At 43.1% G+C, this 27,417-nt stretch overlaps 1 pseudogene; it reads left to right on the top strand.

The window, feature by feature from the left end:
* The window catches only part of LOC115089436, a 1,328,227-nt pseudogene that overhangs the window by 997,191 nt on the left and 303,619 nt on the right, over positions 1-27,417 (top strand).

The following is a 27,417-nucleotide window of genomic DNA, read 5'->3' as shown; positions in this document are numbered from 1 at the left end:
GTTGCAAAGCATCCCCGCAACATATTACTGCCACCACCATGCTATACTGTAGGGACGGGGTTAGCAGAGTGATGTGCTGTGTTTGTTTTATGCCACAGATACAGCCTTTTCATACAATTTTTTTAGATAATTTCTTTTTGTACGTTTTTAATATTTAACCACCCATACAAGTTGGTGAATATTCTTTAACCCCTTTTATTAAAGTTAAACCAAAAAAACAATTTTTTTATCAAAAAGAAAAAAAAATGTTGGGAGAGAGAGAGAGGTTTCATACCACATTGTTTTTGTCACTACCATCCGGTAATGTACTCTTTATAATCATCAACCAACCTCCTCCAACCTGATTATTCTTTGTTTCTGTATGTCCAGTGTGAATTAAAACTTTTTCATTAACTATTACTATTACTAATTGCTGACCAAATGTCGACCTTCAGTTTGCTTCTAGTGCAGACTCAATATCGACTTTTAAAGCACCCACTTTCTTTCAGTGCAAGTCCTTTGATATAAACATTAAACCGACTTATCTGATTGTTGCACATTGTATACAAAACAAATATACTTTTGCACAATTAAAATGGACAATTTTAGATCACGTCCAGTTGTCATCACGCGGTGGCAATCGTATAGACATTTTGAATCAAAGAGAGGCATTTTGGATTTTCACACTACAAACTCAATCACTGGGTGGACTTAATGAAGAACTAGACTGGAGCTCTTTACTTTAAAAATACGTGATGACTTAGTATAAACATGACTTCGGATTGGTAATCCTTGAAACCAGGAGATGTATATAAAAGCAGTCAGCAAACATGGGGATTCAATGTGAACTGGCGATAAGAGACCACATCCACACCGTGAAGCTGATTTTAGGATGTAAAGATGTGCTGAGAAATGAAGCGCCGAACACTTCCGACAGTTTTGAAGGAGATAGAAAATCCCCTGAGAAAAGATCCACACATCTGAAACGAGGCCCTGTTGGGAAACGATCATTTTCAATCAGATAAGTCGGTTTAATGTTTATATCAAAGGACTGAAAGAAAGCGGGCACTTTAAAAGTCGACATTGAGTCGGCACTAGAAGCTAACTGAAGGTCGAAATTTGGTCTGCAATTGTTTAAATAGTTAATGAAAAAGTTTTAATTCACGCTAGACATACAAAAACAAAGAAAAATCAGGTCAGAGGAGGTTGGTTGATGATTATAAAGAGTACATTACTGGATGGTAGTAACAAAAACAATGTGGTATGAAACCCTCCTCTCCCTTCCAAAAAATTTTTTTCTTTTTGATAAAAACAATTGGTTTTTTGGTTTAACTTTAATAAAAGGGGTTAAGAAATATTCACCAACTTGTATGGGTGGTTAAATATTAATGCTGTGAACCTGCCTGCGCCGAGCGCAGCCAGGCCCCCTACCTCGCGGCCAGTCAGGCCGCTAATGCCTTCCCCCGCGGCAGGCCATGCCACTGTCTTCAGGCTCCTCCGTGGCTGTTTCCTGTCCTGCCCAGCAGGCTGAGCCCCGCCGGGAGCCTCCCTTCATGGCCAATGCAGCTGCTGCTACTGCCGCTCCTGGTCCTCGAAGGGAGCCTCTCTCCGCGGCTGAAGCTGCCTTGCCGCTGCCGGGGTCCTCGAGCGGCAGAGAGGTCGTCTCTGCCGCTGCCTGCGTCTTCTCTTCCTTCTTCACGGCAGGAAGCCGCTCCTGCAGCCTGCCTTTCCTTCATCTTCTCGGCAGGGCTGCTGCCACTGATGCTGCTGCTCGCTGGGCCTTCCACATGGCTGGGGACAACGCTACCATCAATCCTGCTCTTCTTCCTGGATTCACCTAGGCACGGGCGCGCGCCTCTCCTTCATTTTGAAGGGCAAGCCAGGTATGGCCCCTGCAAGCTCCTCCCTGGGTGTAGTTCGCTTCAGCCCTACAAAAGGGCTCAGCGTTCAGTCCAGCTTTGCCTTCTCAAGGAGTTAGATGCTCCTGGGATCTTCCTGTCCTTCGCTCCAGGAGTCTCGCTGTTCCATCGCTTCTTCAAGGTCCTGTGTTTCCTGTTCTTCGTGGGAACTTGCCTTGTCCTGATGTCCATGTTCCAATCTTGATGTCTGTCTTCTGCTCCTAAGTCCATGGTCAGTCTTAATGTCTGTCTTCCAGTTCCTGATGTCCGTGATCCAGTCTAGATGTCTGTCCTCCATTCCTGATAAGAGGATCAGTGAACACCAGGAGTTCTTTATTCTGTACAAAACATCATAAAAAGCCCGACTCAGGCCTAGTTTCGCTCTTTGAGCTGCTTCAGGGGCTATTATGTTTATTGCTGGTGGTTTGTCTCCATATAGCAGTTCAGCCTCTTAGGAAATGCTTAAACAATTACCACCACCATTCGATTGCTGCCGCTAACATTTCGGCGACTGGCTCACCTTTGTCCGAACAGGAGGATGACTGAATAGATGCCAGCGAAGTGTTAGCGGCAGCAATCGAATGGTGGTGGTAATTATTTAAGCATTTCCTAAGAGGCTGAACTGCTATATGGAGACAAACCACCGGCAATACACATAATAGCCCCTGAAGCAGCTCAAAGAGCGAAACTCGGCCTGAGTCGGGCTTTTTATGATGTTTTGTGCAGAATAAAGAACTCCTGGTGTTCACTGATCCTCTTGTTTTGGTTGCTACTGCAATATTGGATCAGTTTCAGGTCTGCTTTTTGGACCCTCCATTCCAGATATCTGTGATCCAGTCCAGATGTCCTGTACACCTGGTTCCTTGTCGCCACCTTTCCTGGCGTGCCATGTCAAGGTCCACAACCAGCCCCACGGGTGGGCTGAGTAGGGCGCTTCGTGGTACATTGCCTTCCTCACTACCGCAACACAAGCTTCCGGGAGACTTCCGCTTGAATCCTTGTCCCTGGTCTACGGAGTTCCTTGCGCCTGTTCTGTCCATCCTAAAGACTCTGCCAGAACCTGTGCCATCCAGCATGGTCCGCAACCAGCCACTGGCAGCTGTGTAGGGCGTGCCCTGGTGCAGGCCTCTACAGTTTCTGCAACATGCTCTTCTCAGTTATTCCACTATCTTGTCTAGAGTCTACGTCGGTCCCAGCGTGGTCCACGCCCAGCCCCGCGGGTGGGCTATGTAGGGCACGCTGCATCGCAGTCTCAACCCAGCTCTCGCTCCTGACTCCTTGCTTCAGAACTTCACTCCTGACTCCGAGTCTTCGTCCAAGTACGTACGTCTTCACCTGAGTCTTCGTCTGAATCTCTATGTTCTAGTCTTCATTTGCCCCTGGCCTCCATCCGGCCTGCTGCTTCTTGCTGTTACCCAGCGGCAGGTCCAAAAGGGCTTGGAACGGTCAGAGGACTGTTCAAAAGACCACCATTGTGTTGTTGGTTTTCCTGAAGCGTGCAGGTCCGGTGGAGGATCAGTTCCTTCAGTCATCCTTGTCTTCGCTCCAGCCTTGTCCCTGCTCCGGATTCCATCATCTGTCTTCAGTCCAGTCTCGCTCCAGTCCAGCCCATGCTCGGGCATGCATCGCCTGCCTCGGCATCTCTTCGGAGTTCCTCTGGGGTCAAGCCTTGGTCCAAGGACACACAATCCCCTAGAAAGTGGAACCGCTCTCCTAGCGCTTCCGTAACAATTAAAAACGTACAAAAAGAAATTATCTAAAAAAATTGTATGAAAGAGGTGATCATAATTTGAGTAATAGAGTTTCAAGGTATATATCCCTTTAAACACATTCTTAGTGCATTAATTCATTGGTATCTTACAGATGCAGCCTTAGCATTGAGACCACAATGTTCCAGTTTGGTTTTATCAAGCCACAAAACCTATATCTATGCACAGTCCCTTAAGTCTTTCTTCGCTATGGAGCACATCATATGGCTTTTCATCAAGAGTGGCTTCCTTGTTACAACACTCCCAAACAGCTTTATTTGTGGAGTTAATCTTGAAATTGTTTGACAATCAAGAGTTTCCTCAGTCTCAGCCAAAGATTTCTGTAGTTCTTTTAAAATAATCTTAGTCATCACAGTGAGCTTTTTTAGCAGTTTCCTTTACCCAAGGCTACTGACTTTGGTGGCATGGCCAGACCCCAGCAGTGTCTTGGTTGTGCCAAACTGTTTCCATTTTACAATGATGGGCCTGATATTGCCCCAAGAAGCATTGAAATTGTTTTATAACCTTCCCCAGTCTGTACCTTTGAATAACGTTATCCCCAAGTTCTTTGACAGTTCCTTGTTTTGACCTTTGCTTCAAATTCACCTCATACAAATTAATTTTATCCAAGAGTATTTGAATCAGCTCAACTACTGTGAATGGACACAGGTGCACTCTGTTTATCTTATTATGCCCCTTGTTATGGCAATTTTTTTGAACTGGAGCTAATTTGGGTTTGCTAGGACAAAGGGTATGAAGACCTTTTTTTTTATTCTTAATTACTTTTGAAATATTTGTATAATTGTTCTTTCACAATGAAAATGTAGAGTATGTTGGGTAGCCCAGTAAAACAAACTCCTACTTTAATGCATTTTGATTTGTATTTTGTAGACGGTAGATTGTAAGACATGTACAAGGATGTGAAGACTTTTACAAGGCACTGTACAGTAGAGATATAGGAACTGAGGACATGAGAACACCTTTGACATAAATCCTTTCTGGGGATATTAAACTGACTTTCTGTGCCAATGACTCATAACCATGTAACATTAGCTGTGTACAAGCAATAATCCTGACGCACAAGCACTAACCATGACTAGAGAGCTCTCAGTCCATTTAATCAATCCCTCTAGCCACTCAATCTGTTTTGACAGGCTTTAGAGTTATCTTGAATTTTGAATTGCAACAATGCCTCCGTTTCCTGGGCATTATAGATTCCAGTACTTAAGAAGAAAAGGATGGCAAGGTGGGACAATGTGCAAATAGCAAACATATAATCTTTTTGTAAATACACTGAGGTAAACTCATTTCAAACACAGTAGCTAAGTAGTAGCAGTAGTATATGCAAAGATTTTCAAAAATGTATTTGCATATATTGAAGTCTAAATGCCTAGAGATGTTTATTTAGCATTTATTCCAGCAAAACCCCTAGGGATTTGCCAAATGTCAGGGAGAGAAATTAAAATATCAATAGATGACAGAAAGGTCAAAATAGACGACAAATTAGAATTAAATTACTTCCCTGGTTGTAATCCCATGTTATCTATGTCAGAGTACAAGTCAGTAAAACACAGGTTATACTTTGTGTTAATTTGTTTACTGGGAAAGCCAGATGACGGCAACACTTCAGTTTCAGCTTGGATCCTAGAGGCACAGGATGAACTGATTTACCCAGTCATACAGAGACAATTTCATCACCTGGACTTTCCTGCAAATCACAGCCATTGTTCTCATCATAAGGCCGTCGACTTCTCCTTAAGGAAGTAGAATCCTCAAGTCACAGTTTTATGAATATTCTGCATATTTTTGTGAAACTATTGACCATAGAATTTATGGCAGAATTTCTGCTTGAAAGACAGAAAATAATGAAATTCAACAACTCTGCAGCATTTGGTGAATGTTTTTTTGTTGTTTTTTTTAAGGGGTAGGTGTTTGCAAATGTAATGAAAAATGAGAAATGTGTTCCCATCGTTTGCCCAAATAATCAAAAAAGCCGACAGTCACTCAGCAGCGCATGGTTCAGAGGGAAGTATGTTTGAAGGATACTAATGAAACAGGATAATTGGGGCATCCCAAAAGAAAGGCTCCAATAAAACGGGACCGACTCGCCTCGTGCGGGGAGGGCCCCCCCTTAACATGGCGTCTGCCGAAGGGGGGGACCCCCCCCACCCCCTACCTGGCGCCCTGAAGGTCCGGCGCGGCGGCGCACGATTCCACACGGGCGGGGAGGAGCGACGGGATGACGCGCGCGGCAGCGCCGGCGCGTCATCAACGTGATGACGTCAGCCCGCGGGTCTCTCACGAGACCCGGGGGCCTTTAAGGAGGCGGCGAGCGCAGGCCTCGGCCTTTTCCTTGCCTGCGCTCGCCGGTTCCCCACCCACCCACCCACCCAGAGGAGTAAAGGGATGCTGAAAAGAGGCGGAGTCAGCCGGAGACAGGGGGAGAAGAGGACAAGGCACATTTCGACAATAAGGAAAGGATTTGTCGCAGCGGGGCGGGAGTACCCAAGTCGGTAGGTAAGGGGGGACCTCGAGGACACGGTCAGGAGGGACCGGAAGTCCTCGGGGAAAAGAAAGTGCGTGTATGCAGGCGTGGGCGGCCTGGAGGAATGGCCCCCTGGCTTGGTCACGGCGGGGGGCCGGGAAGATGGTGGCGTACTGGCTTAAACGGCGGACGCCGGTTTGGACGCCCGGAATGCTCTAGGGTTGAGAGCGACGACGGCTCGGGTACTGGGAATGTAATTATGTTGATTCATGTTAATTCATGTTAATAAATGCTGCGGCCTTGTTTCACCAAAGATGGAGTACTGTGTGATATGTATGGCGTTGGGGGGAAGGAGACATGGGGGGGGGGGGGGCGGGGGGGGCCACGGAAGTGCAGACTGCCAATGTTAAGGCAAAAGTAGTCCATGTGCCTATAAGTAAAGAACCTCCTAAATTAAAGGATTCCAAATTATCCCTGTCTTCTGAAAAGCAGGTTGTTAATAGAAACAAAAAACACACTTTGAAATGTCTGTATGCCAATGCCAGAAGTCTAAGGGGTAAGATGGGAGAGTTAGAATGTATAGCACTGAATGAAAAGGTAGACATAATTGGCATCTCAGATCCTGGATGGAAGGAGGATAACCAATGGGACACTGCTATACCGGGGTACAAGTTATACTGCAATGATAGGGTGGATTAACTTGGGGCGGGATGGTGCTTTATGTTCGGGATGGCATAGAGTCCAACAGGATAAAGAACCTGCAAGAGAGTACATGCACAATAAAATCTTTATGGGTAGAAATCCCATGTGTGTTAGGGAAGAGAATAGTGATAGGAGTAGACTACTATCCACCTGGCCAAAATGATAAGATGGGCAATGAAATGCTAAGAAAAATAAGGGGCCAATTTGTTTAGTTTGGGGGCCAATTTGTTTCATTTGGTTAAAACGTCTGGTCGGGCTTAGGCCTAGGCCCAAGGAATAGGGGGAGGCCCAAACCAGGAGCCGCAGCCTAAGAATGAACATGACGCTGGTACCTCAGCCTAGGCCTAGGCTAGAGGCCAGGGCTTCATCTAGGGCACAGGCCAAGGCCTAAAGCGGGAGCCGGAGACTAGGACCAGGTGTGGTGTCTGTGACTCAGTCTAGGCCCGGGCTGATGCTGGGGCTCAGCCTATGCCTGAGCAAAGGCCCAGGCCCCCCAAAAAATTTTTCCGGGGTCAGAAAATTTCCCAACCCCTCATCTATATGATCTATCAAGTGTATAATGCCATGGCCAGGCTAGGACTAGGACTCGAGGCTAGGGCCTGGGCCAGGCCAAGAGCCCAGGTCCAGTCACCAGGGTCCAGCCTGGAAGCCAGATCTCAATGCCATACAAAGCCATAGAGCAAAATGACTCCCTCAGCTGAGGAGAATGCACTGGAGTTAATTTAATCAGATGCATCCCAAGCGGATGATGTCATTTGCAGAAGAAAGAAGACAAAAAGAGGACCTACCCAGCCAGTGCTCCTGCCTCAGGGCCTGGGCTTGTTCCAGGGCTGAGGCCCTGATGTCAAGCCTGGTCCTAAGCTAAGGACCAGACATTGAAACCCAGTCTCTGGGCCTGGCCCTGGCATCAAGCCTAGATCTCAGCCGAGGCCAAAGGAATAGGGACCTGGCTTCGGACATGGCCCCAGACTCTGAACCAGGCACCGGTGTTGAGCCTGGACCTCGGCTCTGGCCTATGCTAAGTCCCAGATTCTAGGATCCATTCTTTGGACCAAGCCCCAGTATCAGGCCTGGGTTCTGGTCTAGACCAAGACCCAGGAGTTGCTACCCGGCCAAAGCTGAGACCCCAGCATCCAGTGTGCTGTGGCAATCAAAAAAGTAAACAGAATGCCTCTGTATCGCTCCATGGTGAGACTGCACCTTGAATATTGTGTGCAGTTCTGGTCACCGCATCTGGAAAAGGATATAGCTGCACTGGAGAAAGTGCAGAGAAGGGCGACCAAAATGATAAGGGGCATGGAATGGCTGCCCTATGAGGAAAGGCTAAAGAAGTTAGGGCTGTTCAGTTTGGAGAAGATACAATGAGGGGGGATATGATAGAAGTCTAAAAAATCATGAAAGGACTTGAACAAGTTAATGTAAATCGGTTATTTACTCTCTCAGATAATAAAAGGACCAGGGGGCACGCCATGAAGTTAGCAAGTAGCTCATTTAAAACAAATTGAAGAAAATTATTTTTTACTCAGCGCATAGTTAAGCTCTGGAATTCATTGCCAGAGGATGTGGTTACAGCAGTTAATGTAACTGGGTTTAAAAAAGGTTTGGATAAGTTCCTAGAGGATAAATCCATACTGCTTGTTTATGAAACTCTGCTTCTTCTGAACATAACCTGCGTATCCTGAAGATCCTGCAGTTTCATCAGTGGTTGAACCAAGCCCATCCAAACTTAAAATTCACAATTACATATCATAAGGAGACCATATCCTACCTGGACATCAAAATAATTAAGAAGGGATCTACATTACAAACCACCTTATACAGGAAACCAACGGATAGAAATAATTTATCACGCTTTGATAGTCACCATCCAAGGAGGTTTAAAGAAGGCTTACCCGTTGGACAATTCTTCAGGATACGCAGGTTATGTTCAGAAGAAGCAGAGTTTCATAAACAAGCGCAAACATTATTCTCCCGGTTTGCTGTCAGAGGCTATCCTAAACAGGTGATTAATCACGCTTATAAAAGGGCAATATATTCCAACAGGGAATCCCTTTTGCAATACAAGAGCAAACCTAACAGTACAGAATTAATCTGTGTTCTTCAACATACCCAATTGACCACACAGATCAGAAATATTTTGATGAAGTATTGGCACGTCCTCAGTCCATACCCAGTATTCAGTCATGCACCCATGTTTGCGTACTCAAGAGGACGCAACATTCGACAACATATTATCAGAGCAGCAATTCCAGAACCAATCAATCCCGTCACCACCGGGCAAACCACTTGTGGTAAATGCATATTTTGCTCACAAGCCCATCAGGGCACCAGCTGGACCCATCCAAACACAGGATATGTGGTAAAGTTAAGCAGTGACGTCAATTGCAACTCTGATTATGTTATATATACATTACAATGCCCCTGTCCTAAGATATACATAGGTAGGACCAAGAGAAAAATACGGATTCGACTTACAGAACACAAATGCAGGATCAATAATAAAGATCTCAAGGCTCCCATGGTGCAGCACTGCGTTGATACCGGCCACTCTTTTGGCGATTTGGAATGGGCAGTGTTAGAGCAGGTGCGGACATCTTGGCGAGGTGGGGATCGTGAAAGCATTCTTAACAGAAAAGAAAATCAGTGGATTCACCGTTTGAACACACTAGAACCCAATGGACTCAACGACAAAATCGAGTGGTTGTCATTGATTTAGAATCCACCCTCGTCACTACAATCCCAGTGACGTCAGCAGTACCGCATATACACGGAGCTCAGCAATCAGCACTTCTAACGCCGAAGTCCACAGAAGTTTACACAGCCACTACAGCAAGTATATATCCCGGTCTCCAGCACAGTGACCTAATTAAGTGACAGCTAGTGTCAATCTTTTCAGGATGTATGTAATGGTGCATTTTTTATGTTATGCAGTTTTCCACAGCATTCTTGCGGTCTCTCTTGATAATGCATAGCCCGTGAAGAAGGAGCCCCGCTCCGAAACACCTCGGTGTCGGCAGCACAAGATTGATTATACACGCAAGTACATGATAAGTAGTGGCTAAGGCCAATGCGGTTATCATATTTACAGTTATGAAAGTAATTTGAAGAGTACGTAAAACCGTGGACATCAACATAACAATTAACACCAAATTGAGGTGCCTAATGATTTAGAAGCCACCACACGGCTCATATACACGATAGCTGAACTCATTCAGTTCGCATCGTATGAAGGCACTCTCAATCCACATCTTATATATGACAGGTCTTCTATTTAATGTATTTAGTTTCATGTCATATAAGTTTGGGTCTATTATTTTAGTATTTTTAATGTCAAACATAAAAATGTGGGTATAGTAGTTGCGTGACACTTATCTGAAAAAGTTCTGACTTTTTTAAGTTTTAAAAGCGCTTCTTATCCGGCTAACAGGGTCAATCATCAAATAGCGTTAGGGCCTCATCGAGCGATAAAAGGAATCTAATGCTCAATAAACGCGTCATGCATTTATATGCAAAAATTATAAAAAGAATGCAAAAGATAGCTTTCTAATCAAATAAGGGACTCCTACCGCATGTCACAAAAATTTAACGCACGCTAATGCGGGATTTAACATTGGAAATGACACCTTTTTTGACGGTAGAGAGGAAAAATATTTTATCCTGGGATAGCCAGCATTATCGCAGGTCATGGCTATTATGGCGGCTATCATTGCGAGCGACAAAATGAGGGCTTTTCTCGCACACACCTACACAGCCCATCTGGGCCAAAAACATAATTTTTTCTTACCTGCCCTGTCTCCCTAAATCTTCTATGTAAGGGGGAAGTGGGATACTGGTGTATCACTGACCCCCTTATGTGATGGAAGCGGGATTTGCATGCACATTTCAAATAGGGCACACATGTACGTGCTTTCAGCCTATCTGATGCCATGCGCATATATAAGCACCTATGTAATACAATGGCAGCCACTATTATAACATAGGCGCATATATGCGTGTGTGGCATCAGGCTGAACGTGCAAACATGCGCGCACGTGTGCACGCAAATCCTGCTTCCATGGGGTAAGTGGGGGGATGTTTCGGATGGGATAGGGGGTCACGAGGTTTTGTTCTGGGCTGCAAGTGAGGGTGAGAGGAAAGAAGAAAGTGAAAATGGCAAATATTTAATTGTTTTTCTGATTTGCCTTTGGAGTGCATAAGACACACTACACTCTGAAGGTTTGTGTATTTGATAATTTTGTGTTACTAAAAAGTTTTAAACTAAAAGGGACACGCAACAACGCCTTGCCAGTTTCAATAGTTTTTTTCCCAGTTCACGCAGGCTAGGGATAGGACTTCCAAATCCCCCTAGTTTATTTGTCTTCCTTTCCCCCTGTTAGCTCCAACCCATAATAAGCCGCTGACTAGCCTAGATTTTTTCTTTTATGATTTACATGCCATGCATAGCAGTAATAAAGTTAAGAGGCAGGGGACCCCGACACACACATCTATTGGCCTCCCCCACACACGACGACGCCCCATCCCTTTTTCAAAATGTGCACATAGCAGTAGATAAGCACGTACTCGGGCAGCTTTGAATACCCGTTCTGCGTGTACCGGCCCGACTTATCTCCTGGTTTGGACACGCGGGACGGTAATGTGTTGCACACCACGATACTGCATCCCGCGATGCAAACAATTATCTGGATACGTAAGAAAACTGGATAAATCTTAAAGAGAACTACTTATCGATGTATCACCTATCTGACTTAGCTGGCTAAGTGAAACTTTTAAGACTCACCGCCTATGTAGCTGCAAAGCCGCTACCCTGTTTTTTGGAACTCCAACAAAAGGTTCTGGTTATGTTTTAACTCACCAAAGCAAGGCATAAATTGTCTGTTGGTGTCCTCAGGCCCCCCCAAGATACAATTCACCTAGGCTGACCACCTGCTTATAATCCCTAAGGAACAAACGAATAAACCTAGGGATTTCTTGCTCCTATTTCCTGAATTTTGTAATTGACAAAAGTTCCAGACTGTTGAAAAATCCAGGACTATCCCATCTTCTCCTTAATCTGGTGATCCTAATTTTGCAGTATACTGTTAATCCGCACAGTCTAAACAATATGATTCTAGCTCTGTACCAACTTTCCCTCTGGAAGCACCTGAAAACCAGGTCTTTCCTGTGTGCCAATCCATGACCTGATTTACACAAAAACAGGTCTCTCTCTTGTAGGAAGTACTGATGCCTGCGATCTTGGGCTTCACAGCGGTTCAAGTCTAGTATCAAATCTCCTAGTTTAGGCAGTAATGCATGACAGGGTATAAAGGTTTTAATATATGCCCCAGGTGCATTATAAACCATGAAACTGAAGACCAATTTCCTTTAGTATCACCTGGAAAGCAAGTCAAAATCCAGATAAATATGCACCCTGCTATTTGTTATTGTACTTATGAAATGGCTGTGGAACAAAGGCATTCGTTTTTCTTTTTCAAGAAAAAAAGATTGAATTTTTGAGGAAGAGAGAGAGAGAGGTTTGTGCAGTTGTGTCGTATGCTGCCTCTTATGAATAGCTTGAAGTCCTGTGACTGTTTTACCCTTCGTTTCTGCAGCCACCCAGCTCCAACAGCAGATGAGTAAAAACTACTAACTGAAATGTTAGTAATTTCAGAATCAGTGGTTGGAGTGAGGTAGTTTAACAAGGGATGGAATGTTTTCAGAGCTTTGGGAAGATGCCGGAAGTGGGGACTGGGACAGAGCGCCTTCAGTTGGAATTAGGACATGACGTCTGAGTGAATAAAAACAAATAAAGCTTCAAACTCCGATGCATTGTTCTGGTTTCAAGTGGTAGAGAACTGTGCGACTGCCGGTATCGACAATTTCTTGCCATCAGTTCCTGTAGCAGTGAGAAGATTCCCTTTATTGCTAAGTACTTATGCATATATATGCCCTGCATTTAACATTATCTGCCAACGGGGAATCATTTTCAAAGCCATTTACATACATAAAAACTGGGATTTATGCGCATAAATGGCTATTCTAAAATTGATATGGACACAATGCACATAAAAGTACATGCATAACCCGGAGTTGTGACTTATGCACATACTTATGCACATAAGTTACACTCTGGTTGGAGCAGGTGTAACTTTGTGCAAGGTAACTTGTGTGTATACCCAGACAATTATCCGAGGATATTCAAAGCAAACTTATGCACATAAACTTATGCGTGTACACTTTATTATTATGTGGACTATTATAGAATTACCCTCTACATGTACAGCAAATTAGTAATCAAAAAGGTAAATGCTCCACTTTCAAAATATAGGACATCTGTATTTTTCATTTTATATAACAGACAGAGCATGAATGGTCCAGAAATGTTATCCATCTACGGAATTTTTTCAATAGTATAAAAAACAGGAAAGATAGGGAGGATAATATACACAGGTTATAAAATACACATAAATGCACCTTGCTGCATGTGTGTACATGTAAAAAAAACATGCAAATAAATATTGCACTTATCCAGTTTAAATGGCTAAGTAGTAACACTTATCCAGATAAATTATAACTTATCCAGCTAAGTAGCGATAAAACCTAAGCCAATAAGTCTTAAAACATCATTTATCTGGCTAAGTCAGGTAGCCGGATAAGTCTAAACATGCTACTTATCTGCCTGGCAGATAGCCGGTTAAGTATTGCTTTTTAAGACTTATCCGGCTACCTGACTTAGCCAGATAAGTATCATTTTAAGACTTGTCCAGATAAATAGCAACTTTGCTGCTACTTAACCAGATAAGTCAGAACTTGTCCGGATAAGTATTACTGTTAAGGGTTTGCCTGTAGCAAAGGTGTGGTAGAACCCCACCTCTAGAATGGCAGAGGACGGCAAGGCTGGGAGTCAAAGTGAACGGTCTGGAAAGGCTGAAGCTCAGGAATAAGGTACAGGCTGGACTGGGGCTCAGGAATGGAGTACAGATGGGGCTGGAGCTCTGGATGCAAGTAAGCATGGAGCAGAAACAAATGGAATAGACTAGAGCTGGGTGCAGGTAGGAGTGGACTGGAACAGACTGGAGCTCTGTACTGGTAAGAAAGAGAGGACTGGAACACTGAAATAGAGAGCGGGTAAGAGTGCAACTGAATGCAGATAGGAGTGAACTGGAGCAACTGGACTAGACTGGATCTGGGTGCATGTAAGAGTTAACTGGAACTGAGAGCAAGTAAGAGTGGAACTGAATGGAAGTAGGAGTGGACTGGAACAACTGGACAGACTGGAGCTGGATGCAGGTAAGGGTGGAACGGAAACACAGGAACACAATGAAGGTAAGCATGGAACTGGATGCGGGTAAGCATGGAGCTGGAACACTGGAACAGAGACTGGGGAAAGACAGACTAGAACAAGACAGGACAACCAGGACTAGGACTACACTAAACATGGAACATGGAATGCCCGAAGGCAGTGTAGGAAGGCCTTGTGAGATACAGAGAGGCCTAGAAACAGGAAGAAAGCTAGGAAGTCTCAGGAATAGGCCAGAGGCTAGGAACAGAGAGGCCTAGGGACTGAAGAGACCTGGGAGTCTCAGGTTAGGCCTGACAGGACAGAGGCCAGAGGACCACAGGACTGACAAGGGAATCAGGAACAGAAGGCCTAGAGGCTAAGGAACAAGAAACAGGAAACAAGAGTCAGAAGGCCCAGGGGCCATGAGAAAGACACTGGAAAGACCACAAGGCATGGGTGGCTAGAGCATGGAACCAAGAAGGACTCGATGCCGAAGCATTGAGGTGAAGAACAGACAGAGTTAAGTAGCACAGGAGTCTGGGTGTGGTGTAGGCAGGAGAGAAGGGCTTGGCCAGCCAGGTTCGAGAGCTCATGGAGGTCCTCCGGTGGCGCGGAGGCTGTAGGAAAGGTAGAGGCCAGGGACCAAAGACATGCTGGAAGGTACGGTTCTGAGCAGGGTTTGCTGGGGTCCCCTGCTGGAGGGGAGACTACACAGCAGCTGGAACTGTAACATCGCTTTCAAGATTTAGTTGTTAACACTGGAATTTATCTGGAGAAGTGGCGTGCAACTACTATACTCGCATATTTTTGCCTCTAGCTTTAAAAATATATTCATGAAAATTTACCTGAGCAATATATAAGCATTTACCCCCTCTAAGTCGACTTTTACATGTGTAAGGTGAGAGATTTTCTAACATGTGCGTGGCAATGAAATTACCAGTTTTACCAATTTGTTTACCAGTTTGCCCAGTCTATCTGCAGGTCATCAAGACCCTCCTGATTCTTCAGCCTCAACTTCCCCATTTCTCCCAGACCCCTACCCAGTGAGTATTTCACCTTTAAGACATTTACAATTACATACTCTAGATAGAGGGCAGATGTAAATATAAGTGAATAGGCTGCCAAATTTAAATGCATGAATTGCTTATAAAATAGCAACTTATATGAGTAAATGCTACCCTAGCTCCGGAACCCTCTTGGCCCACCCCTTTTTCACAGGCACAAATTTATGCACACATTCTTACTTACATGTGTATTTGGAGGATTATAAAATAGCCAACATGTGAGTATATGCTATGTAGCAGCATATGCGCTGGTTTTTGCATGCACAACTCTAAAAAATCACCTTTATCTGTCTAATTTTTATATTGACAATATTTGATGGATTCTCATAGTTCTTCTGGTCTAAAAACTCACCACCGAAATCCTGTGATTCCATTTACTAATAGGAATTTATCAATACCACTTTTAAAGCAGTAAACTTAGGGGTGATGCATCAAGCTGCGTTAGTGCTCTAACTCGCATTATATTGCGCATATCACATGATATAAATGGCATTTTGCATCTCCCTGCCCAGATACCCTCCCCCTTTTACAATGACCTTCTTTGCATGTGATTTACTTACATAAATAATGCAAATGCATGCAAAGAAGGCCATGCATAGTCAATTTGATGTTAATGTATTATTAGGGCTGACTGAGATAAAATAGCACCTATTTGAAATGAGTTAGACATGCAGTGGGAGGCCTGGGACCCTAACACAGGTCCCGAGGCTCCCACCGCACATTTAAAGCAGCAGGAAAAAAAGTAGCAGCAAAACGGGAAGGTTGTCTCAACCTGGGGCTGCCAGTTGAAGCGTCCCCAACTCCCCCCCAAAATGTAAATTTTTAAAAATGCACTGATGCGGTGATGGCCCCAGTCTTCCCCCCCCCCCCCCCCCCCCCCCATTTCCTTCCAATAAAATAAAGGCTATGGCTCCCCTAAATCCTTCCAATAAAATAATGGCACATGACCCTTCATCCTATCTATCCCCCACCGCAGGAAAAAAAAGGTCCTGGGCCCCAATCCACCCCACCCCCGAGAAAAAAAAAAGGTAAGGGTCCCATCCCCAGCTCCTCTTCCCACCCCCCATACCTAAATATGGATCCCTCTTCGGGGCTGGGTGCACCCTCGCACCCGGCCCAATCAGCAGCATTTTCCAAAATGGTGCCAACCTGACCTTGCCCCAGCCATGTAACTGGGATCGGACCCAGCCGGGCCAGGTGTGAGCCATGCACCCAGCCCTGATGCTGGAACCATGTTTAGGTACAGAGGGGTATGGGAGGGGGGTGGGGAAGGGTGGAAGAGGATGGAGACAGGGACACCTTTTTTATTTTTTCCTTTTGGGGGGAACAGTTAGGCCTGGGATCTTTTTGTTGTTTTTTTAAATCAGGGGAGCCATTAGTGTCACTTGGAGGGTTGGGGGGAGGGGGTCATCAGTGTCACTTGGGGGATAGGGATGGGAAGGGGGGGGGGCTAGAGCTTTTATGTTATTGGAGAGATTTGGGGAGAAGTGGGGGGGTCAAAGCCTTTATTTTATTGGAGGGATTTGGGGATGTGAAGGGGCCGAGGCTGTTGTAATGTGGGTGCATTTTTTTTAATTTGCATTTTGGGAGGAGTCGGGGCTGCCTCAACTGCTGGCCCTGGATTGAGACAAGAGTCAGTACTGATCCCCACTCAACCTCCATGTTTTGCCGCTATTTTTTTTTTTTCCTGCTGATTTAAATGTGCAGCGGGAGCCTCGGGACCCATGCTAAGGTCCCAGGCCTCCCGCCACATGTCTAAAGCATGTCAAATAGGTGTTGTTGTTTTATCACAGCTGACCACCTTCTTGGTCGGCTACGATAAAATATTTTCATCAGGAGAGAATCATGATGGCGCCGTGAGGGGTGGACGCGATAGCTCTGGCTCCGGAGTAACCTTGTCCTTTTGCTAATTTCCTTTTCTGACTATGCCGTAAACTAAGAGAAAAGGCCTATTGAGGGACGTGGCCTCGGCCCCCCCTTCAGCCAGCCATGATACAGACGAGTGTAGAGGGCTTTTGCTTCGCCACAGATTTTTTAGCTCCGGATGTTGCATCTGCTGTAAGCGTTGGAGAAGAGCAAACCCCTGCACTACTGGATGAAGTATCACTTAGCCCTAGAGCCCCGGCGACTCCCTCACCACCCTCACACGACGCGGCTGAGAGACCGGGCGTGCCACCGGGATGGAAGGCGTCTGGGGCAGTGCTTGCCATAGAGGCAGGTCTCCCAGGCAAACTAGTGCTCTGTGCCTCCAGCGATTGTGTGCGGACATCTACACCGCTGATAGCAGGAATATCTACAAGCTCAGAGGTGGAACATATTGGGTTTCCCGCAAAGATGCCCACCTTAGAAGGGAGAGAGATCTTAGAAGATTCCCAGAGCAGCGATGGAAAGCCTCGACAAACCTCACTGGTAACTTTTTCCTCTAAACCTTTTCTAGTTAAAACCCCTGTCGTGACTTTGGACTCTTTGCTAGAAAGCTCTATTATATCTCTTACAACAGCTTTGAAAGACTCTCAAAACCAGTTTAGTTCTTTAAATCCTGTGGTTATAACACATTCATCTAAGTTAGAAGAGCTGGATTCTAAAATGTCCCAAATACAATCTACTCAAGAGTGGTTTAATTCAGGGAGAATTTGCTATCTCTAAAAGAGTGGAAAACTTGGAACATTCAATCAGGTATTTGAACCTGAGGGTGTTAAACTTTCCAAAATGTAAATTCATCTCTCCCAGGGAACAATTCAGAAATTATCTGCAAGAGATATTACATTTTTCATTGGATATGATACCATCTATTTCAAAGGTCTACTTTCTTCTAAATAATAAGCAAGAGGGTGAATCCCCTGCCCCCGCTCCTGTTGCATCATCGATTGCAAATCCTCCACCATCTGTAAATCTTTCTGACTTTTTAGAAACATCTGCTAAGGTTCAGATTGAAAAACAGGGAAACTCTTTTGGTTAACTTTGTTTTTTCTTCTGCTCGGGATAACGTCCTTAGAATATTTTTTCGAAATAGAGAATCCTTGTATCAGGGCCAGAAGGTCTGGATTTATCCGGATATTTCCAGAGCAACACAGCAATGTCGGAAAAAATTCCTGGCTTTATGTCCTTGTGTACGACAGTTGGGTGCTCAGATAACTGTATGGTTTCCTTGCAAATGTGTAATGAAGATTGATAATATATCTTTTTAACCTTCTCAATTGGGTTAATTTTTGGATTCCTATGGACCCTCTGGTGAAGTTAACCAAGCAGTAACCGGTGATTGTATTATAATCTGCACCCCCCCCCCCCCTTATTTACTTATTTACTTTTTGATTGTGAAGTATTGTTCTACTTTGTATTGATTCTCCCCAAATTTCATTGCAATTCAAGATATGGCTTAAAGGGGATGGAACAGCTCCCCTATGAGGAAAGGCTGAAGAGGTTAGGGCTGTTCAGCTTGGAGAAGAGACGGCTGAGGGGGGATATGATAGAGGTCTTTAAGATCCTGAGAGGTCTTGAACGAGTAGATGTGAATCGGTTATTTACACTTTCGAATAATAAAAGGACTAGGGGGCATTCCATGAAGTTAGCAAGTAGCACATTTAAGACTAATCGGAGAAAATTCTTTTTCATTCAACGCACAATAAAGCTCTGGAATTTCTTGCCAGAGGATGTGGTTAGTGCTGTTAGTGTAGCTGGGTTGAAAAAAGGTTTGGATAAGTTCTTGGAGGAAAAGTCCATTAATGGCTATTAATCAATTATACTTAGGGAATAGCCACTGCTATTAATTGCATCAGTAGCATGGGATCTTCTTAGTGTTTGGGTAATTGCCAGGTTCTTGTGGCCTCGTTTGGCCTCTGTTGGAAACGGGATGCTGGGCTTGATGGACCCTTGGTCTGACCCAGCATGCCAATTTCTTATGTTCTTATGGAAGTGGATTTTATTAATATCCTGGTAATTATATATTGTTCTTGTGTTTTCTGGGACATATTATTGATGTCTGTATAATTGAAATTTCAATAAAAATAAAATTAAAAAAAAAATTCATCAAATTGACTATGCATGACCATTTTTGCATGCAGTTATATTATTCATGCATGCAAATCATATGTAAAGAAGGTCATTGTAATAGGGGCGGGAATTCGGGCATGGAGCTACAAACTATTGTGCAAATCACATGATATACACGATATAACATGCGTGAGAGCACTAACACAGCTTGATGCATCACTCCTTTAATTTTCAGATGGTCCCATAAAAGTTTATTGCTTATTCTGTAGAAAAAACTGAATTGGGTCTGCTCTGAGCCTTCGGTTCTTTAAGCTGTATTGATTTAATTTAGCTAATCCATCCCTAGGGATGCAAGTCTGTATTTCATATACCATTGTATGAGTTTTCTGTATACTCATAACAGATACATTTTTCTTCTCAGGTCTGGTGTACAATACTATGAGCTATAAATCAACTGTGCCTTGCCTTTTTTTAATATAATCACCCCTTCTTACCAATTGGCAACATTCTTTCCTGCAGCTTTGAGCTTCCAGCTCATTCTGAAGCAGCCACCTTCGGGTTACATTGCCATGGGCCTTCATTCACAACTACCCAAGCATTTTTCCCTGTTTCATTTCCTGCCCCTCCCTCCCCCCACCACCCAAATCACTTCCGTTATTGCAGGCACAGTCCATAACCAGGGGCCACACTCCAGGCTTCTCTCTCGAGCTCTGTAAGTGTGGACCCTAACAGCATCCATATATTGGTTTGTACCTGGTATGGCAGTATATAAGAAAAAAAATGTTAAAAGATGGAATATTGTCTTTTTCTGTTTGATGTTATTGTAAATAGTTACATCTAAATCCATTTTGTCTCCAGTCTGGAATATGATATAGCTCAGGGTTGTTCTATACTAAGTGCACCATTGAACATTCATCAACATTGAACCTCAATTGTCATCTTTAATTCCTCTTACTCAGACTGTCGAGGTCTTGTCAAATGTAGTATTTAATTTATTCCTTGGTACATCTACAATATCCCATATTTTAATGACTGTCATCTGTAGAATGTGTTACTCAGTTCTTCATATCTTTGTCTAGTTCATTAATTGGCAGGTTGACTCCCGCCCCTCCCGCCCCTCATTATTACATCTCCCTGCTGATAGTTAAAGCTATTTTACAGTGACCCTTTAATGAAGCCAAAATACAGCCAAGGTTGAGCAGTATCAGGTACGATCCTGAACTAGAAAGAACTGCCTACTTACTAACATTTGCAGAGATGCATCGTTTCCTTTCACAGAGCCAAACAAAAAGCCAATTACCAATTTTCCCTTTCATTCCTGCAGTAGTCTACCTTTGATCTCCGTGAGTAAGTGCACCAGACTGGTGTGATTACCTGTTCTTTGTGCTCACCTTTGTACGAAAGGAGGAGAAGTGATGAAATAGGGCTGCCCAGCAATGGGCTTTTTCCCTGACACCAATATCATAGGACCTGAACACTCTGGAGCAGGAAAAGTGGGGGCTCTGGGTTCCACACTGACACCTTTCAGCTCTGGACCTCTGTACTGTGTTTTAGAATAATTCAGACAAGTTATAGAAGCACCAAGGTTTATTGTACAAATTGCAAATCCATTTGCTTCCCTGAATGCCACCAATTAGCTGTCCTCTAAGACTAATTACAGACAATCGGTTGATCTCACCCAAATCTTCGAACTGCAGAAACATCCACTGGTGAGGAGCTGTCACAATCTGTGATGGCCTCTGCTTCCCTCGGTGTCTCTTGATCTCCAAGTTCCAGTTCTCATGGTTAAAAGGGTCAAAATCAAGGTGGTCCCACACTACCATCAAGGGGTGGACACCATGCCATACCAATGGCTAGATCTTTCAGGTCAGACTCTCATTGGTCAGAGTTTGCTCACTTCTGTTAGAGAGAAATCTTAGGGGGGGGCACATCTTACTTATTTAGCGCTCATTGCCACTAGTAAATGACCATGACCTCTATTTTTTTGGTGAAAGCAGATCAGTGGCACTTTCCTGAGTTCTCCTTTGTAATTGGTCTTGTCTAGACATCTTTTACTGATGTGCTGAGTACATGTTCATTCATTCTGGTGCAACTGCTTGGGATGCTGACTCAAGTTTCCTTTGTGACTGTCCTAGCTGATATTTCTACACATTTCTACTGTTTAAAACAGCTTCATTAAATCACTCATTGTTCTTCCCCACTTATGAAAGTTAGTGTAAGATATATATTGATGCAGCAGTATTTTCTAAAAAAAAATGCAAAAGCAGAAGTAGTTGTCTATGTAAAATGATTTCGTCTTTAAGCTTTAATATAAAGGATATAAGAAAATAAAGTATATATATATATAGTTATATATATATATATATATATATATATATATATCCCTCAGAGAACCCTAAAATAGGGTAAGTAACACCACTGATGTTTTAAAAGATTTGAAAGATGAATACTGTTGCAAGTTTTATTACACAATGGAAAGGTACATCAAAACTATTCAAAAAATATTTCAAAAAATAAAATTGGCATAATAACACACATATATTTATCAGTTGCCCTAGAAAATCATTCCTCATTCACATCACTTCTAAACGCTCTGTAGTGTTATGCATTTATAACATGTATAGATAGCAACATAAAACATTGTCCAAATATATACAAAGTGCTTGTAATGAAACAACGACACAAATTGCAAACGAGTCACATGGAAGAAAGCAAGAACAGTTATGAACAATATTTTCCCCTGAGGAAGCCTGGACGGCGAGACAGAGAGAATAGAGGATATAGCAGAAGCAGAACAGATACTACAGAAACATCATTGCAACAACAGTCCTGTGAAACAATTACAAAGCATCCTTTCTTGTGGACTGAGATTCAACTGTATTCCCTTTTTAATGAAGGTATTTTCCATGTGACTCATAACAATACAGAGAGTTTAGAAGCGGTGTGAATGAGGAATGATTGACTAGGGCAATTGATAAATATATGTGTGTGTTATTGTGCCAATTCTATTTTTTGAAATATTTTTTAAATTTATTTATTTATTTGTTTATTTATTTATTTGATGAGTTTTATATGCCGTCATTCGGTAAAGCCATCATAACGGTTTACAAAGTGAACATTTTTGTTAGCAGTTTTGCAACAGTATAACAATGTGAACATTTACAGAAATAAACATATCAAGTCCAGTAAGCATTATTAGGCTGGATGAGGAGGGTAAGCATGTTTAGGTTGGAGAGAAAGTATTAAGAAGTAAGTATAAGAGAAAGTATTAAGAGAAAGTATTAAGAAAGTATAGCTGAGAGTTCATTTGAGGGTTGGTATGATCAGATGAATGAAGGTCAGTGTAGAATTTGCGAAACATTAGTGTTTTTAGGTCTTTTTTGAATGTTTTTATGTTGTGCTGGGTTCTCAGATCTTCAGGTAGGGTGTTCCAAAGTTTGGGGGAGGCGATGGAAAAGGCTCTCTCTCTTGTTGTTGCCAGATGTGCATCTTTGATGGTGGGGATGTTTAAGTAACCTGAGTTATTAGAGCGTACGTTTCTGGGGGGGTTTTGAGGAGTTATGTTTAGGGTGTTTAGACCTTGATGATTATTGTTTAGAATTTTGTGAATGATGGTCATTGATTTGTAAGCAATACATGCAGTAATTGGGAGCCAGTGAAGTGAGGTCAATATGGGTGTTATGTGGTCACTTCTTTTTCTTCCTGTTAGGACTCTGGCAGCTGAGTTCTGCAGTATTTGGAGTGGTTTGAGGGTTGAAAAGGGTATTCCAATTTGTAAGGAGTTGCAATAGTCAAAGGTGGAGAAAATAAGTAGTTGTAGGACAGTTCTGAAATTGTCAGGGTTGAGAAATGGTTTCAGATGTCTTAGGGTTAGGAGTCTATGGTATCCTTCTTTGGTTTTATTTGATATGTGGTTCTTAAAAGAAAGATCTTTATCAATGATAATTCCGAGGTTCCTGGTATGGGTGGTAGGGAGTATAGATATCATATGTTTGTCTGGAATTGTCAGGGGTGGTGGAGCTGGATTATGTTTTTTGTCCATGAGTATATGTTGAAAAGGGTAGCGGATAATGCTGAACCTTGTGGGACTCCAGTGTTGAGGTTGATCATTTTTGATGGGTTGTTGTTGATTAATACTTGGTATGTTCAATCAGATAGATAGGAAGAGAACCATTGTAAGGTGGTGCCAGTTAAGCCAATTTGTGTTAGTCGCTCCAACAGTATCTTGTGGTTTACTGTGACAAAGGTGGCTGAGAGGTCAAGGAGTATGAGGGGGTATTTTTCACCTCTGTCAAAGCCTCTTAAAATAATGTCATTTAGGGAGATAAGGAGAGATTCTGTGTTTAGGTTTTTTCTAAATCCATATTGGGATGGAGGTAGGATGCTGTTTGTCTCAAGATAGTTGTCAAGTTGAGTGTGTACGACTTTTTCAATGGTTTTGATATACTTTTCCATTGTGTAATAAAACTTGCAACATTTATTAATCATCTTTCAAATCATTTAAAACATTAATGGTGTTACTTACCCTGTTTTAGGGTTCTCTGATGGATATACCATTTTAGTTACCCACATACCATTTTTATTTAATTTAAAGCCTAGATCCAACATACTATATCTATCTATCCATCTATCTGTCTATCTAAACTGTTTAATACTGAGCACCTTGCAGATGTACCTAGACCACCAGGGGCCTCCTACATTGGGACCAAATTACTAGTGAACCATCACTATTCTTTCTAGTACTTAGTGTTTCATTCATACCAGCAGTTTTGACTTTCTTTCTCCTGCTCATGTCGTCAGGTGTAGGAGGCAGCGGTTGCCAGCCTGCAATGAGACTTGCAGCCCTCATAGCTGATTTTCAGCTCTTCCAAGTTAGTATTCAGAAATCATATACAGCCAGTGAATGGAGAGAGGATCTCAGAAAGGTGCTGAGAAGAGCCAGGCAAAATGGGACCTCCCACTGGGTTCCTGTTTGCTGATCATCAAATAAAGGTAGAACATCCATTATTGAAATAAGTTAAACTGTGAAGAAAATATAAAAAAAAATAAGCCTATTACTTAAGCCCTAACCATTGCAGCCAAATAAATAACACAATAAATCCTGTCGAAATGGAAAAATACAGCCATAGAGACAGAAAAACTGAAAGATATTTTGCCACAAAATTACAGTATTAATAGTGTGTGAAGCCTTTTGCTAAATTGTCTGTTCCTGGCATTCAGAATGCACATTAGGAAAATGAAAGTTTATAGCCACTCGTTAAGGAGAATGAAATAAAGATGAGGGCTTTAAACTATAAATCTGTTTCACAAAATAACTGCAACTCGAGAAACGTGTGAAGGAAATTAATAGTGAAAGGATGAGTTTTAAACTCGATTTTATCATCTGGACCGTACATGAAGGATTTGTCTCTGTTTGGAGGATGAGTCATTTTTGGAAGACATCGATATGATCCCAAATGCTGGTGATATCCTGACCATAGCTGATAATGAAGAGACATTGGAAATCACAGAAAAGGCTTAATCTTTCTTTGTTTTTATTACAGTCTGCTGGGTACTAACGTGGATTACGCTGCATGTATCTTCTTTTGTGGCGTTGGCTGCAATTTTATATTTTTTTCTTGTTTGATTTTATATTTAACTTTTCTTTCTAGCAGACGATTCAGCTTTCACCAGCAGATCTTGCACAAGTGGATCCTACGCCATGCGCTCCAAGTTCGAGGAGCGCATCAGAAGAAACCTCCATTTGGTGCCGGCATTCAGCCGTATCGGCAAGGCCTTTCATAATCACCTGCAGCAATTTCCGGCCTTAATCAACTGCTGAACCATAGGCTTGTTCCAGATGACCGACAATGGCTGATTATTTTTCTGCAGTTTTGCCAGGAAAGATTAGCATAAGTGAAATCACGTTAAAACAAAACAAAACACCCCCTCCCCACACACACACACACACACACACATACACACACACAACAGTTTAACAAGGTGCAGCCAGCTTTTTGAGTTCTAGCACTTTGAATCTAGAATTTGACACAGTGCCATTAATTGATTTCTTAGTTACAGTCTGGGATTTGCTTCATGTCACATCAAGTTCATTGAACTTAACCCTCTGTGGGACTCTAAATCTGGGTTTAATGACTGTACTATAGAAATGTTTAAACTTAAGCTCACCTTGGATGAAGGTGAAATTGTAAACCTCTTCACTTGGGCCAGATCTCTGCTACGAATCACTGAGGCACAGGCCACGGCACAGTCTTGAAGCAGCAAAATGTGAAATGAAAGGAAAGGTAGAAAATGTACAACAGCATTTTGAAGTTTATTGAGCCAGGGATGGCACGCAGGATGAAATTACACTTCCATATTGCCAGATTTCTTGTTGTTTATTTAATCTAATCTCTGAGAATAGCCTGACTCATTTTGCAGTTCTATATTTATAGGGTACATCTACTCTAGCCATCTGCAGGTGTGTCTAGACTCGTATGCCATGCCATTATATAGCACAGAAGGACCCTACTCCCCTCACACACCCCATCCATATCCTGTAATTTTCTTTGCAATCAGAAGGCAATCTATTCTTTGTATAACCTTCATGCAATAACAGCTTGCCCCAGCACACGTTTGCAAAGCTTATAGAAGGCAATTTTCAAAAGCCATGTAGGCATGTAAATGGCAACCTACACAGGTAAAAGGGCCACTTGAAAATTGCCCATCTTGTATGTGGGAAAACTTACTTGTGATGATTTACAAAGCCCAACTTTTTAGCTGCATTGCACGGAGGCATTCCCAGGGCTGAGTTAAGCTGGAGAAGGCAACAACATGCGTGCTTTTGCATTTTCAAAACTACGCACGTTTTTTATTGCCAGGGGGAAAAAATGTATCCACAGAAAATGCAGGTAAAAATCGCCGCAGGTACTTTTTCCTTCGGCAGCTTTCTAAAGAGAAACTAAAGTACACGCGTGCTTTCCTTTCGAGAACTGGTGCAAAAATCCGCAGGAAAAAAAGCAGCCTCAGAGTTTGCACCTGCCTGCACAGTTTTGAAAATTGCCCTTCTAGTCATTAGGGATGTGAATCATTTTTGAACGATTAAAATTATCGTCCGATAATTTTAAAATCGTTCTAAACCGTTAGAGTACACGCTCCCTGTGACAAGGTAAGGGCAAAGGCGATCGGCGCCATTTTGAAACCTCCAGCACCGGCACCGGCACGATTGAAGGGATGGCTCCTGGACCCCCCGCTAGACCACCAGGTACATCTAAAAGGTTTTTGGGGGGGTCGGGAGGGTGGGAGAAGCAAAGGGGTAATTTGAAAAGGGTCGGGTGGGTTTTTTTTTTCGGGCCATCGGCGCCTTTTTATCAGTGGTAGCCAAAATGGCGCCGATGGCCCGAGAGCGGGAGATCGCGCCGGGGACACCCCCCCCCCCCCCCCCCCACTGGACCACCAGGTAATTTAACATTTTTTGGGGAGGGGGGGGTCGGTGGGGTTTTGTTTATCTGCTCAGGCCTCACTAAAAATTTAACAATGTGAATTGGAATCGGAACGATTCCAATTCACAATCTCTAACGATCCGATTTTTCCCTCCCACCATCCGAACCTGATCGTTAAGACGATCGGGCACACGATTCATATCTCTACTTGTCATCAAGGATAATTCACCCAAAACTAGAACTGGAAAACATTTCTAACAGGGAGACATTTATTAGCATTGATCAATAAAATGAATCAGATCCTATAACTAAACAAAATGGCTCAGTGGCCCTCTGTGTCTGAAAGGGATGGCATAAACCCCTTTTATGCAGATTTCTCATATTCACACAATAAGGTGAAAGAAGGAAGGTATGAAGTGGTATAGTAAAACTGGAAGTTAACAAAGAACAATATGAAGAGAGAGATGATGAAACAGCAGAAATATTAAACAAATACTTCAGTTCGGTGTTCACTAAAGAAGACCCTGGAGAAGGACCATTGCTGGTATGCGAGAATGTGGTTGGGGGAGGAATAGACGAAACTCTATTTATGGAACAGAATGTATGGGAAGAACTAGACAAACTGAAAGTGGACAAGGCCATGGAATGAGATGAGGTACATCCCAGGATACTGAGGGAGCTCAGAGATGTGCTAGCGAGTTCACTGAAGGACCTTTTCAATAGATCCCTGGAAATGGCAGTGGTGGTGCAAGATTGGAGAAGAGCAGTGGTGGTCCCACGTCACAAGAATGGTAGCAGAGTGGAGATGGAAACTACAGGCCGGTTAGCCTCACCTCTGTGGTGGGAAAATTAATGAAAACACTGCTGAAGGA

This window comes from Rhinatrema bivittatum, chromosome 4 (genome assembly GCF_901001135.1).
Source record: "Rhinatrema bivittatum chromosome 4, aRhiBiv1.1, whole genome shotgun sequence".
NCBI lineage: Eukaryota > Metazoa > Chordata > Amphibia > Gymnophiona > Rhinatrematidae > Rhinatrema > Rhinatrema bivittatum.
This window is presented reverse-complemented; position numbering and strand designations above follow the sequence as displayed.